The sequence below is a fragment of the Maniola jurtina genome, chromosome 4 (assembly GCF_905333055.1).
Source record: "Maniola jurtina chromosome 4, ilManJurt1.1, whole genome shotgun sequence".
NCBI lineage: Eukaryota > Metazoa > Arthropoda > Insecta > Lepidoptera > Nymphalidae > Maniola > Maniola jurtina.
In genome coordinates this window covers 12,676,642-12,692,010 of record NC_060032.1, presented here as the reverse complement: position 1 = coordinate 12,692,010, position 15,369 = coordinate 12,676,642, and the positions used below count along the sequence as shown (strand labels likewise).

Sequence of the window (15,369 nt, the reverse complement as noted above, 5' to 3'; positions counted from 1 at the left end):
CTATCCATTACATTTTCCTATCCATTCACAGTACCTTCCACTGAACCGATTTCTCATCTTTTGTCAAATTGGTCTTGTATCCTGGAGATGGACAGACAGACTATTTTTTATCCCATAAAATCAAAGGATTCCCATAGGATTTATAAAAACCCTAATTCCATACAGATGAAGTTGAACGCATCATCTAGTACTTTCTTCCTACTTCAACTGTACAGAAAATTAAAATGAAGTACCCACTGTTATTATTATCTCAGTACACAGGTATGTATGGTTAAAAGGATGAACCATATTATTATGAGTCAATTCGATTTTCCTTACTTATATTATAGGTCAAAGTGTAATTATGTTGTTGTTTGTCTCTCAAACTTACTTAACATTGCTCAAGTTTTGCTCAATTTTATAATCAGGGTTATTTATAAATTAAAATGGTACATATTTTGTAGAAACTTAGGTAGGTCCCTACATAGCAAGAACTAGAGGTAGTTTTTCCTTGATACAAATTTCTTAATTATTCTAACATGCTAGTTTTTACTAGTGTCTATTATTCTAAAGTTCTAAACCAATTTGATAAGATCCTTAAACTATTTCATGTTTATTTGTAATATCATACTAATATTATAAATGGAAAAATGTGTTTATTTGTCCTCCAATCACACCACGATGGAGCAAGGGAGGAATGGATTGGCATGATTTTTTGCATGAATATAGTTAAAGGCCTAGAGAGTCCCATAGGCTACTTCATATCTCAGAAAACCCATGGGATTTAAAAACCTAAACTCCAAATGTTGAAATCGCGTAAGCGAATGGGCCGTGAAAAGCTGGCTACAGACAGAAAGCACAAATTTTTAATATGATTAAGTTGTATAGATTAAGGCTGATAACTATAGAGCATACTTTAACTTTGCTCAGATTTAAGCTTCAGTTATAACAAGACGGTTTTATGTCAAAAGTATAGAGCTGTCTCATTTTAACAGTGTCTTAAGAGTAAGCAAAGTCAAAGTTAGCTGTATAGATCTCAACATATGTATGTGTTACAAACTTAAATTGCTTGCTAATAGTACTAAAATTAAATTCCAAGTAAGTATTTGCTTATTTACTAAAATTTTTCTAAAGGTAGGATTTTGATTTCTTATGTGTCAATTTAGTAAAAAATATGATAGTTACTTAATTATGGTGATTAGGTAAAGGGTAACCATTATCACTGAAAGCAATTAATAATGGTTGCATTGCCTATGCAATATCATAATGATTAATGATGAGATTTTATGGTTTAATTCAATTAAGTAATTAACTATCTAATTTGGTAATTAACAAATCAATACCAAATGGCTAATTATGTTGTACATGATCTTTGAAATAAACTAAATTGACTGGTCTTAAAATAGTATCCTTTTCTACAGTGAGCATTATGAAAAAGATGGCATTATATTTAGCACTGTCATATTAATTTAATGAATAGTACTGATTCTGAGAACAAATGAATTTTAGAGCATTCACATCCTCTTCCTATAATGTAATATGAAAAGGACAGACACAGTTTGACAGTTTTAAATTTAATTTAGAGGTGTCAAGCTCTCAAACCTCCTGACTTGTGACTTTAACTGCCAGTCATGAGCCTATTCTATTGTTTAGATTTGAAGCGTCCATTACAATTTAGAGTCTTTAAATGTAAAATTCATGTTCTGTCCTTTTTTGGCAACATTAAAAAGAAAAAGATGCAGATACTTTTTAGTTTAGAAAAAGACAAATCCACACCATTGTGTACCATTTTTTTAAAAGAAGATATTCTTAAGCATGACTTATCCCTTTCCCCTCCAAGCTTAAAGCTTGCTCAAAGTAGCTACAATTACGCTTTAAAAAATTATGCTTTTACAATAAGTTACATAGTTACCTCAAGATATATGATAATGTCTAAATTAAAATTACAGGTCTAAATATGTTGCTACCTGTCTCATAATGCTAAAAAGAAAGTTATATAAAAAAAGAATGAAACTAAAAGATCAATCAATATAGTTTAGAGATTGTGCATAGTTAGCCACATAAGCGGATAATAGTGGGTTTACAATAAGATATACCACAAGAGTAAAGTAGATAGATTGCTCATTATTTTTAACCCCCGACCCAAAAAGAGGGGTGTTATAAGTTTGACGTGTGTATCTGTGTATCTGTCTGTGGCATCGTACCTCCTAAACTAATGAACCGATTTTAATTTAGTTTTTTTTTGTTTGAAAGGTGGCTTGATCTCTCGATCAATGTTCTTAGCTATAATCCAAGAAAATCGATTCAGCCGTTTGAAAGTTATCAGCTCTTTTCTAGTTACTGTAACCTTCACTTGTTGGGGGTGTTATAAATTTTTAATTTACACTTGTTTAATGAAAATCATTTTTAAGTGTCATTCAAGTTAGGATTTGTAAGTAATGATCTGTAAGTTAAAAGTTCACAAACACACCCTTTACTGACAGAATGAATGCCATAAAAAATATAATGGTCCCATAATGTATGAGGCTATATAAATTCAGGTAACATCCCATGGCCCTAAATAATCTTCCATATTTGTATGAAAAACAATTATTTAAGTTGATTAGATGTAGGATGGCCATACTTAAATAAAATTGCAGAAGAGAAAGTGAAACAATTATAAATTGTGGATTTTGTAGATTAATCTTTTGGTTTGTGAACATTTGTCTTGAAAAAAGCTCTGCTGAGTTTCTTGCTGGCTCTTCTCAATAGACATTGTTTTGTTAAACAGTATCTCTAGAATCTTGATTTTTTAAATAAGTGCTATCAGAGTTGGTTACATGGAATGTATAATAATTTGTTCTTTTAAGTAGGTAACTTTTTCGTGATATTTAAATAATGAACAGTATCTTCAGTATCTTGAAATATTTAAGTAACTAACTAACTCAGTAATCATAATTACTTACTTAATTTAAAAAAAAAAATAAGTAAGTTCTTTATTTGGGATAAAATTGACCCAGAACTGTAAAATTAAAAACATATATTTTGAAGTTAAACCCTACTTGTACGCTTTTCTGTAACGGGTCTGGTTTAGAACTTTAGTAAACTCGTCCGTCGGCCGTCGGTTATTCACATCGGGTCATGTCCGGGAAAAATCGAGACGGATGGTGTCCCTATATAGATCCATACCTATCTATCCCTAATTAGATTCAATGTGGTACCTTACCTACCGGAACCATAAATCTACTTGGTACTGTACCTATCAAAAATATACTGATAAATATAATAGTCAGGCAAGGCATAGCAACGCTAGTTAAAATTATCCACACAAGTACTTATTTCTATGGCAAAATTAAAAATGCGACTTAAATCAGGGCTCCCACAAAAACAATGAGCTATTTACAATTCATAAAGATAAAACTACGTCACGGTTGGCTACCTTTCCGTGTACATACGCCATTACAATAGACATAATGCAACTTTATATCCCTTATTTTACAAGCGAAAATAACTCTTATTTATTTTACAGTAGTGTACATTTTATTTTCAAGCAAAACAATTTGATTTGTTGTTTTTTTTACGACACGTGTAGGTATGTGAGAAGGGCATGGAAGTTCATTACCTAATGATTTCAGATTTCATAATCAGGATGGTGTAGACGTGGCTTATTAGAAAGCGGGCTACCCCATTCTGGTGTTTTGATACGGTGTGTTAAGTTAGAAAGGTACATTTGGAATAGTACCCGAAACCATTAATGTTTACGTAGGTAATTAGGTAGGTGCTTAGTTTATTGCCCGCTTCCTCTCAGCTAGAATCTTTTTCTGAACCTAATATAGTATGGTAGTAGTTTAGACACTACGGTGGAACACACAGAATCTGGATACAAACATACATACATAGACTGCTAAAATCATAACCCTTCCTTTTGGCTTTGCCGCAGCCACGTAAAAAAAACTAAGTACCTACTTTTGCTGTTAATTTAATTCGAATGTACTTTATAATTGGATTCCAGGCAATTGAACCATGTACATGGTAAGTTATGAGCTAATTAATGTGGAATTGTCTTCGCGTGCTATATGATGTTTTAGCGTGAATAGCCCGCGAAGCGTGAAGTTCAAGCACATTAGAACCCTAGGGCTCGGTCAAGAGCGTTCTGATAGGAAATTGATTGTTATTCAAACCCACTCGACCATATAACCGTGGAATAAATCCAGACTCACTGGGGTTTGCCACACGATTTAGTCTGATAGATAGATAGAAAACTTTACTGCCCACAAAACATGAAATAATCAAGACAAACCAAAGAAGCTTAGAACTAAAAGCAATTGTATGCAAAGGCGGCCTTATTGCTCAGAGCAATGTCCACCAGGCAAACTTTGGTGAAAGGAGAAACTAGGTGTGTTGGATAGTATTAACACCCAATACACAGAATCTTATTTAGTAGTATAAACTAACTGATTTTGAAGGGTCGTCTATTTTTGTCGATTTCAACCATTGAAGTAGGATTTCAACCTTCCAATACAGATACCGTTGCTCTGCCTGCCACCTATTACTAGATGACGCACGCGACTGCGTTCGCGTGGATTTAGGTTCTAGAAAAATCCTACTTTCATGCAAAAATCGACGATTGGTCTATTGCGGCGTGATTGAAAGACAAACCAACAAACGAACACACTTTCGGATTTAAATATACGAGTAGGTATGAGTAGTGCACAAGTAGCCAGTAGTGATACTCTTATTACCATACGGAACCCTCCAACCAATAATGTGAAAAAAATCGAGGCCATCTCGGGTAGTATTGAACTCACGCGTCTAATTTCCCAGGGAAATGATCTATTTTTGTGAGTTTATAACCTTCATTTGGAATTCGGTGTTGCGTAAACCAGATGCCGTTATTCTATTTCCACGCTTTACAGGATTTTGTATTCGTCGACACTGAAGATCATTGAAATCGAAAAGACTTGTATGGTTTTAATTTTTTTTTAAATCCCGTGAAAACAGTTAGATTTTCCGGAATAAAAAGTAAATCGGTTCCGGGATGCAACTTACCAAATTTTATTGTACCGATATAAAATCGGTTAAGCAGATGGGCCTTTAAAAATCCTACTGGGACTTCGAATTTCCGATATAATGAAGACCTAGCCTAAGGCTGTCTCCGGGTCGCAAGTATCAAAACTCAAAATTGGGTAAACAGATGTGCAGTTAAACAGCAGACAGACAGACACAATTTATACTTTCGCATTTATTATATTTGTATGGATATGGATTAGAAAGGGTATTTACTAAATACTTTTTTTATTAAATTAAAAGTAAACCCTTGACTGCAATCTGACCTGGTGTTAAGTGATGATGCAGTCTAAGATGGAAGCGGGCTCGCTCGGAAGAAGCATGGCAGTATCATTAAACCCATAACCTTCATCGGCTTCTACACGGCATAGTACCGGAACGCTAAATCGCTTGGAGGCACGACTTTTGCCACTAGCATGGTAAATAGCCACAGCCGTAGCCTCCCACCAGACCAGACCAGATACAATCTATACTAATAAATAAAATTGGAGTGTCTGTCTGTAATTTCGAAATAACTACCTCATATTAAGCTCAAATGGTTATTTGAACGATACCAACACTGAATCACACGTTTTTAAAATTTTTGTCTGTCTGTTTGAAAAGGCTAATCTTCGGAACGGCTGGACCGATTTTGACGGGGTTTTCACAGACAAGTAGAGGATTGATCAGGGAGTAAAATAGGCTACTTTTTTAACCGACTTTCAAAAAGGGAGTTGTGTTTTTCTTCCTATGTACACCGAAATCTCCGAGATTTCTGAACCGATTTGCGTAATTTTTTTTTAATCGATAGAGGAACTTTGTGACAACTTTCCCACGGGATTTCAGACCCTAAATCCACGCGGGCGAAGCTGCGGGCATCAGCTAGTTTAGAAATATAAATTCTCAAATTGGCCCTGCTGGGAATCGAACTGATAACCTCCCACTTATAAGACCACAGTACTCTGCGCCAAGAGACTCGTCGAAAAACTTTTTAAGTACTACTACTATAATTAAACATACTTAAATTACTATTTAAGTATGTTTAATTATAAGAAACGAACAAAATGAGGCTCAAAATGTACCAACGCGCCGTGTTAAATAGATAATAATAATATATACCATAGCTAGACGCTATAAAATCAGTTCTAACCTCGGTGTGCTAGTACAAAATCCGTGGTCCGTAGAACGTGGCGAAAGGGCGACGCCCTAGGTACAACAGAGTACAGACTACAGCGGTAGGTACCGAGTCTAGCTCGCGGGATCTCATCCGAGACGGCTATCTTTAATAAGGCAAACCCGACTCGTTGCCTGGTCGGCGCCCCATGGCTGGTTCCGCAAAACATTCCCTGAGATTTGTTTAATTGAACCGAGTTTATTCCGAGATGAACTCTACCTGATTATGAAGACTAACTTAGAATGAAAAAATTTAATTAAAATTTATCTAGGTAAGCTTATCAAATTTAATTAGGTACGTAATTTTTTTTCTTAGAAAATTGTACTTAGGGTTGGTTTTTGAAAATGTCTATTTTATAGGTACTCGCGACTTTTGTCCGCGTAGATTTAGATTTTCTAATAAATCACACGGAAACTCTTTCATTTTCAGGGATAAAAGTAGTCTATGTCACTATATCCGTGCAAAAAATCACGTGAATCCATTGCGTAATCGAAGGATAAACCAACAAGCAAACACACTTTCACAATTATTATATTATATTAAAATAATCACTTAAGTTTTGATGATTGAATGCAGTTAGAATGTATTAACAAGTATATTATGTCACAAGTGTAAATTAAAAATTTATAACACCCCCGACAAGTGAAGGTTACAGTAACTAGAAAAGAGCTGATAAGTTTCAAACGGCTTAACCGATTTTCTTGGATCATAGCTAAGAACACTCGATCAAGCCACCTTTCAAACAAAAAAAACTAAATTAAAATCGGTTTATTAGTTTAGGAGCTCCGATGCCACAGTCAAACACACATCAAACTTATAATACCCCTCTTTTTGGTCGGGGGTTAAAAACAACTTTATTTCTTTCAACCATTATTATGCTGGAATACTATATCGCACTATAGTATCTGCCTAATGTTTTAAAGCCATAAAACCTTCAACCTGCTCACCAGGAAAATAACACACGTAAGGGCAGAAAGCTTCTTTACATTAAACAAAAAAAAAACTAGTTACGAAAACAAACTAATCTTTTAATTAAATATTCGTTAACCCATATAATTTAGTGACCTTACTTAATAATCGTATCAAATTACCGTTACCGTGTTCGGTGACGGACGTCATAAACTCATCCCCCTATTAACAATGGTAATTAGGGGCCCGCTTCATCAATATACTTATGATTCAGGGTCAAATGGCATAAAGTCAATTGTCTCACATTTAATAGGCTTATTATGCATGTCATCGGTTCGGAAATGAAGAGTAGTTACCGGAACCGAATTTGATGACCTCTTTGATCCTGGCTAAATTTCTGATGGTGTCAGTCTAAGATTTTTTTTATCAGTTCAATCCAGTCATTGTGGCTAATTCCGTTGTATTACAAAACTAGATGTTGTAATGGAAATCACCACACCACACACGCAGACATACACTAGTTTCTAGAATGTGTTTACAAAATTTCATTTAGTTTGATTGGTTAATATTTAAATGAGGACCAAACTACGTTTGTATAGAGCGCTGGGGAGCGCACTAGGGAAACTTCTCTAAATGCTCTCTACGGAAAAGGGTACCACTAGATTTGGCTGTTAATTAAGTTTAGGGATTGTGTACAGTTAAAATAGCCACACTACGTCGATTGATGATCTTGTAGGCTTACATTAGACGATAGGTACTGATAACTGATTGTCAAAGAGTGAGAGAAACGTCCAGTTATTTGTCATGTATTAAACAGTAAGCTATCCATCGGTCATAGTAATGACTGTGGCGAAACTTATCGTCTAATGGATACCATTCGCTCAGGTGCTCAATAATTCCTGGCTGCGTCATTTAGGAATGGGTTTTTTAAATTGGTCAAATCCTGTTACTTTGGCGACCTCTTTAGGTTAAAAATGCTGATTGAGTCAATTTAGGAATCAAACTTTGACCCGAATCTAGTTTTTGTTATGAGAGATTACGTTTACATATAGTTGCCATAGACTGGTTTAGCTTTCTGATACGATATCAAAAACTCAAGAGTGGTGACTTTGAATCTCGTTTTTTAAAGTTCATAGTTAAGACTTTAATGCAATAGGGATTAGGGATCGTTCCTATAAAGTTAACCCTTTTTCACTTTCGGCCAAAATTAGCAATTCTAGCATAACCATCCTTCAATCGTACAACGCTGCGATTTCGATTTTGCTCTCAGTGATGCTCTGCAATAATAATTTAAAAGTTGTGTAAGATATACTGAACATTTTGAACAATTACATATGATTTTGTCAGGTACAATTTGCAAAGTTGTCAACTATAATGAAAAAAGAATACCCCAAGGGATTTCATTGGGTCCTAATTAATATAATTTCTATTTAAAAGTCGTGAAAGATAATCATTAAAAATTATAGTGGAGAAAAGTTAAATTACTAGCTACAGAAAATGATCCATTTTATCTCATAATTGTACGAACAACAAATCTCAGTGTATTTCAAGAGAAAGGGAAATATAATCTTAATGCTATAGGAATAAGAGTAGGTGTTGTTTGTGCAGTTAAATGGGAGCTTTCTCCATAAAGTAATGTTTGAAAAGAGCGCTCCTCCATTTGCTCTGTTGTTAGATCCTACCTCTTAAAGGAGTTTAATGAAAAATGTTAATAACTACTGTAAGAACATGCCGTAAATATATCGACTGCTATAGAATATCGAAAATAATGAGATATTACGATGGAGCAATGAGTATCCACTTTGCCTTTATTGTTTTCCTAAAATATTTGTTTTCTAAAATAGATAATATTTACACTTTATTTCATTGTTTTCTCGTTGCTTTTGGTTATTTACCAGATTTACCAGATTTTCTCTAAAAATACTTGTTAATTTGCTTTAAATAGATGTAGTAAGTCGGCAGTCCCCACTGTCAATTTTTATTAACCCCCGACCCAAAAAGAGGGGTGTTATAAGTTTGACGTGTGTATCTGTGTGTCTGTGTGTCTGTGTATCTGTGTATCTGTGTATCTGTCTGTGGCATCGTAGCGCCTAAACGAATGAACCGATTTTAATTTAGTTTTTTTTGTTTGAAAGGTGGCTTGATCGAGAGTGTTCTTAGCTATAATCTAAAAAAATTGGTTCAGCCGTTTAAGAGTTATGAGCTCTTTTCTAGTTTTCTTGTAGAAAAGAAGGTTAGATAACCGTTAGGTTCATAATATTATGTCAATAGACAAATGTCAAGCTGTCAAGATGGACGTTGCCTAAATACATAATTATTTATTTGAAAATGATGTTTTGGAAAACTCAAATACTTTGGATCGTCGGGGGTGTTATAAATTTTTAATTTACACTTGTAGCTAAACTAATGCTGTTTAAACTTAAGCTCCTGTATTTTAGTGGCAATAAATGAGACGTAGCAAAATACAAACCCCATTCCGGGAGTCGCTATAGTCTGGAGGTGAGTGAACCCGATTTGACGGTAGTCGTGGATCTCTAAGCTGCGCCCGCGCCGGTGTGGAAAGCGAATGCACTTTTTGCTCGCTTTTACTTTAACTTAGTTCAATGATTCAGCGTACTTACCTGTCTAATGCACTGACTTTTATTAAAGTCTTAGTTTTAAGAGTAAAGTTCAAAATGATGAACTGAAGAGTAGGTAATTAGTCAAATATGAATAGCAATGTGGGTACTGTATCTTTCTTGTATATAATGTATAATATTCACCTATGTAATATGTGCATATTTTTTGATTTTTGAAAGAAATCAACGTTGAGACAAAAACTCGTAAATTCGGAAGTCTGTAATATTTTTGGTTTTTGGTATTTTTGGTTTTTGAATATGTTTTTAAAAATTCTTTAATACTTGAATGAAAGCTCTCCTGCGTTACTCTCCTAATCTACATTAATACTATAATGAAATAAAATTTGTTTGTAGGAAGTAATCTCTGGAACTACTGAACCGATTTTGAACATTCTTTCACCAATAGAAAGCTACATTCTTCCCGAGTGACATAGGCTATATTTTATTTTCTAGTGCGAAACCGGGGCGGGTATATTATAGTTTTAGCAAATTCTAGCTAAAATAAAGTTATAACGACCAAAACAATAGTCATCCACTTTTCAACCTATTGTTTGCACGATTCTCATAAAAGTGAAAATGCATAGCGAAGTCGGTAAGACTTGGTAAGAATATTTTTTTACCAATCACGCTACTCATAAATGTTAAACTTTAGCTTGTTTTCATCGCCCGATGCGTATAATTCCTGACCTCGACAATCTCAACTCTGTATTGATCTCCTGCACAATATCATGCGATACACAGAAATATGTAGTAGGTACTTACATGCTTATCACGGTACAAATGTACCAAAAATGCAACTTTAGATAGCTTCTCCAACCTGCCGCTCGGATATAGTACGATATTGTGATATCGATATAGCTATAGAACTGGTGGAAATTTTTGTGTGTGATTCGACTCGTTGAGAGTGAGAGGTAGAGTTTTGAAGCTGGATTGGGGCAAAGTGGTGAAGCCAGTGTAGCTGATTTAGGTCCATTTGCTTGACAGGCGGTTAAAATTATGTTTCGGTTACGGTAAATTTTAACCACCAATCAAAAGCAAAATTGCATAATAATTATTCATACCATCATGATAACTTTGACTGTAAGTTAACAAAATCTGAGTTATACAACCCGTTTGCTTTTATTAACTTGTAACTTTGACCGCCCGTCATGCAACTGACCTAATAAATCACAAACAATGTACAGCTCAAACTGAGGGGTCTAAAACTGGAGATTTTGCAAGTAGGTTTCCTCCATAACGTAGACTCCGCTAAAAAGGATTTTCAGAAATGCCATCCTTTAGTTTATTAATAAATGCAAAGGTTACAGAATTTCACAAGATAACATTAGTTCTGGCATACGACATCATTGTCTTCCTATCGCCGTGCCATGGGTCTCCTCTCGGAATGAGAAAGATTTAGGTCATAGTCCACGACGTTGGCCAAGCGCAGGTCGGCAGACTTGACACACCTTTGAGAATATTATGGGGAACTCCCAGGCAGGTTTCCCCACCATATTTTCGTTCAATTGACCTAATTATAATGGTATAAGACCTTCATGATTTAAAATTTCCTGCCACCGGCTCTTTATATTTATAAAATAAACGTTCCACTTACATTCTCATCAAATTGGTTGACTTTTGATACCTTATCATTGGTTATCGGTCGATTATAAAGCTCGCTGAAAATGTATGCGTGCAACGCTTATCCATACCTTGTAAATTTTTTATCAAAATAATGAAATTATGAATGTAGAACATCTTAATGTCACACTGAGGTACTTGACTTTCAGTATTGCTTTAGTAAAATGTACATCCGAATCCCATATTAATTATTCGCACTCCAAATGCGTGTTTGTATTTGCATCTTAAATATTTTTAGGGTTCCGTACCCCAAAAGGAAAAACGGAACCCTCATAGGATCACTTTGTTGTGTGTCTGTCTGTCTATCCGTTAGTTCATCTGTCTGTTAAGAAAACCTATAGGGTACTCTCCGTTGACCTAGAATCATCAAATTTGGCAGGTATGTAGGTCTCATAGCCCAAGTAAAGGAAAACAAATTGTGGTTACATCACAAAAAAGAAAATCAAAATGAATGTAAATGTACATACATACATTTGAGTTAGACTGGTCTCTAAATATTAAAAGAATTTATTGTGAATTAGATGATACACTCGACTTCGTCCGCATGGATTTAGGTTTTTAAAAATCCCATGGGAGCTCTTTAATTTTCCGGGATAAATAGTAACCTATGTCTGACTCCGGGATGCAAGCCATCCGTCCAAATCTGTTAAATAACAAAAGACCGTAACACAAGACCGACACACTGTCCAAGTAATTATTATTAACTAGCTGATACCCGTGACTTCGTTCGCGTGGATGTAGGTTTTTTAAAATTCCCGTGGGAACTCTTTGATTTTCCGGGATAAAAGTAGCCTATGTGCTAATCCAGGGTATAATCTATCTTCATTCTAAATTTCAGCCCAATCCGTTCAGTAGTTTTCACGTGAAGGAGTAACAAACATACACACATACACACACACACACACAAACACACACACACATACAAACTTTCTCCTTTATAATATTAGTGTGATATGGATTCAATACACGTAGTGTACCGGAGCAACGTAGTGTTTCCATATTTGTGAGAATAAATATTGCACTTGACAATACTGAGATAATTCGTGCAGCTGTCCAAACATTGACAAGTGTTCTGTGTAGGTGAATGCATGGTTGAAATTCACAAATTAGCGCTTTTGCTCAAATTTTATAAAAATATGCGATCTCACTTGATGATTGTAGCCGAGTCTTTAATTGAGACTTTCTACCATTTACAGCTATTTGAGTAAACATACTTAAATCATTATGTACCTATTCACTTCATATTTAGTTAGACTGTGGTTTTTTAATATGGATTAAAAAGGTTATTTACCTCTTCAAATAATTCTACGTTTGCTACTAATATTGTGATTGCGAAAGTGTGTTGGTTTGTACCTTCAATAACGCCGCAACGCGTTGCAACGGATTGACGTGATTTTTTTCGTAGATATAGTTATTAGATACTTTTTATCCCGGAAAATTAAAGAGCTCCCACTAGCTTTTTGAAAAACCTAAACCGCAAACCTAAACCGCAATTTTCTATGATTTTGAATACATACATAGTTACGTATTACGTAGGTAATAGGTATCTAAAGTGCCAATAAAATTACACATAATCCTGGCCAAAGCAAACATTTGTCATTCGTTCTGCTAAATAGTTACAGACTTTAATGACTGTATTATTTTTTTTTTTTTTTTTTTTTTTTTTAATAATAAAAACGTTTATTTGCAAAAAAGATTTACAAGTTATGCATGGACCCCTAACTCCCAAAAAAGTATAGACTGTGTTATGGGAGTTAGTGCCTTCCCTGTTGCATTTGCTCTAATTTAACTTAAAGTAAGGTACGAATAATTAAAAGTAAAGAAATTAAAATTAAGTTAATATAAATGAATAAAAGTATTTGTGTAGTATGGTGTGTGTGTGTGTGTGTGTGTGTGTGCGTGTGTGTGGGTGTGGGTGTGTGGGTGTGGGTGTGTGTGTGTATGTGTGTGTGTGGGTTGGTATGCCTAGGTTACACTAATTTACAGAATTATTTCGGAATCTTTAAAAGTTCTTCTGTACCTTCATAGCTAAGGTTTTTGAGACAGGAAGTTAATTTTGTTTTTGCGGTGTACTTGTTACTTTTATTGATTGGAGTTTTCCTATCAATCGCTTTATAAAGAAGAGGTGCTAGAAAATCAAAGTGCCGTTGAGCCAGGGCAGTTTTCACTGCTGGTGTTGGGTATCTAGCAACTCTTTTATCGTTGTTTGCTGGTAGTGATGGAACAATCTTGTTGTGATATCTCATGATGCATTTGTATATGAACAATTTTCTAACACTAAGCACCTCGGCTTCTTCGTAAAGTAAATGAGTTGGGTATCTATATGGAAGTTTTAACGCTACCTTAAGGATAGCCCGTTGCGCTCGTTCTACAAGAAGGAAATATGATTTAGACGCACCTCCCCATGATGTTATACAGTAGGTTAATACGCATTCACAAAGAGTTTTGTAAATTTGTATCAACCGTTTTTTGTCCAATATTGACCTTAAGTTTTTGAAGATTACAATCAATTTCCTTACTCTGAGTGCTGTGGCCATGAGATGAGGCGTCCACGTGAGTTGATCGTCTATGACAACTCCAAGATATTTTGTAGTTGTAACTCTGGTAAGGTTGGGACATGCGCAGGAATTCGTCATAAGGCGGTTATTGAGACTACTGCAAGATATATTGTGTATTTGGATGTTAAATGTCGTGGCCGCAGCGCCAGGTCTGCTATTACTAAAACAAATGTATGAGCTTTTTTGTGTATTTAGTGTTAGTAGGTGGTCTTCCAGCCAGGAGCCTATTGAACACAGTCCTTTCTCAGTTGTCTCTTGTACACTCTCCCAGGAGGTGTCATGGAACAATATTACAGTGTCGTCTGCATACATCATTAAATCAGCGTTCGGTATACTACTCATACAAAGTTCGTTGATGTAGATTAAAAAGAGTAACGGTCCTAATGTACTGCCCTGTGGGACCCCAAAATCACATACTGAGTGTTCACTTAGGTGCTCTCCTACTCGTACACGTTGTACCCTATTTGATAGATAGCTAGTAAACCACTGTAGTGGGACACCACGTATTCCGATTTTTTCTAAGCAAGTTAGTAGAATAGGAATTGATACTGTGTCGAATGCTTTTTGGAGGTCAAGGAAAACGCCTACACACTTTTCACCTTTGTCCAGGTATGATGTAATTAAAGATGTGATTTTTAATACTGCGTCTTCTGTTGAGTGTTGTGGCCTAAACCCGAATTGGTTATCAGCTAATATGTTGTTTTTATTTAAGTATGAGAACATTCTTTTATGGACTATTTTTTCTAATATTTTGGATATCGCTGATAATAGAGAAATCGGCCTGTAGTTAGAGGGCAACGATTTGTCTCCACTTTTGTGTATCGGCGTAACTATTGCTTGCTTAAGAATGTTCGGAAATATTCCTGTTACTAGTGATAAATTACAAAGATGAGTGATTGGTTCGAATAGGTAGTTCCAATACTTTTTCAAAATAATTGTAGTAATGTTATCAAAACCTGGAGCTCCATTTTTTAGCGAGTTGATTATATTCTTAACCTCAATACAATCGGTAAGGAAAAAGGAAAAAGAATGAAGAAAGGACCGAGTTGAATTTGTATTAGGGGAAGATCTACTTTGACGTTGCGATATTTTATTGTAAACTATATTAGCCAAATCTCTGCCAATACTTGTAAAGTATTTGTTTACAAAGTTAAGTGACTGTTGTGGTGATTCTTTTATATTTAATAATTCCTGTGATACATTTTTATTTTTGTTATAGTATCCTATTTCTTTTATGATATTCCATGTGTTTTTAGTGTTATGTGAATTTAGTTCTAATTGAGTTCGGTAGTATTCATTTTTAAGTTTTTTAATTAAATAGTTACATTTATTGCGATAAGTTAAGTAATTTTATTATGTCTAACGTTTACAAATGTCCTTATTAATGCAGTCCCAATATGTATTTTAACTTTGTAAATCTTTCATGTTTACCTAAAAAAGCTGTCGAATATAATTTATGCTTTTGGAAAGTGAGACATGAAGTTCG

General features: G+C 34.8%; 1 protein-coding gene across 1 annotated transcript in view; it reads left to right on the top strand.

Moving 5' to 3' along the window:
• Positions 1 to 15,369, top strand: part of LOC123864734 (fizzy-related protein homolog) — a 73,448-nt gene that overhangs the window by 1,162 nt on the left and 56,917 nt on the right. The gene's annotated exons all lie outside the window — the stretch shown is intronic.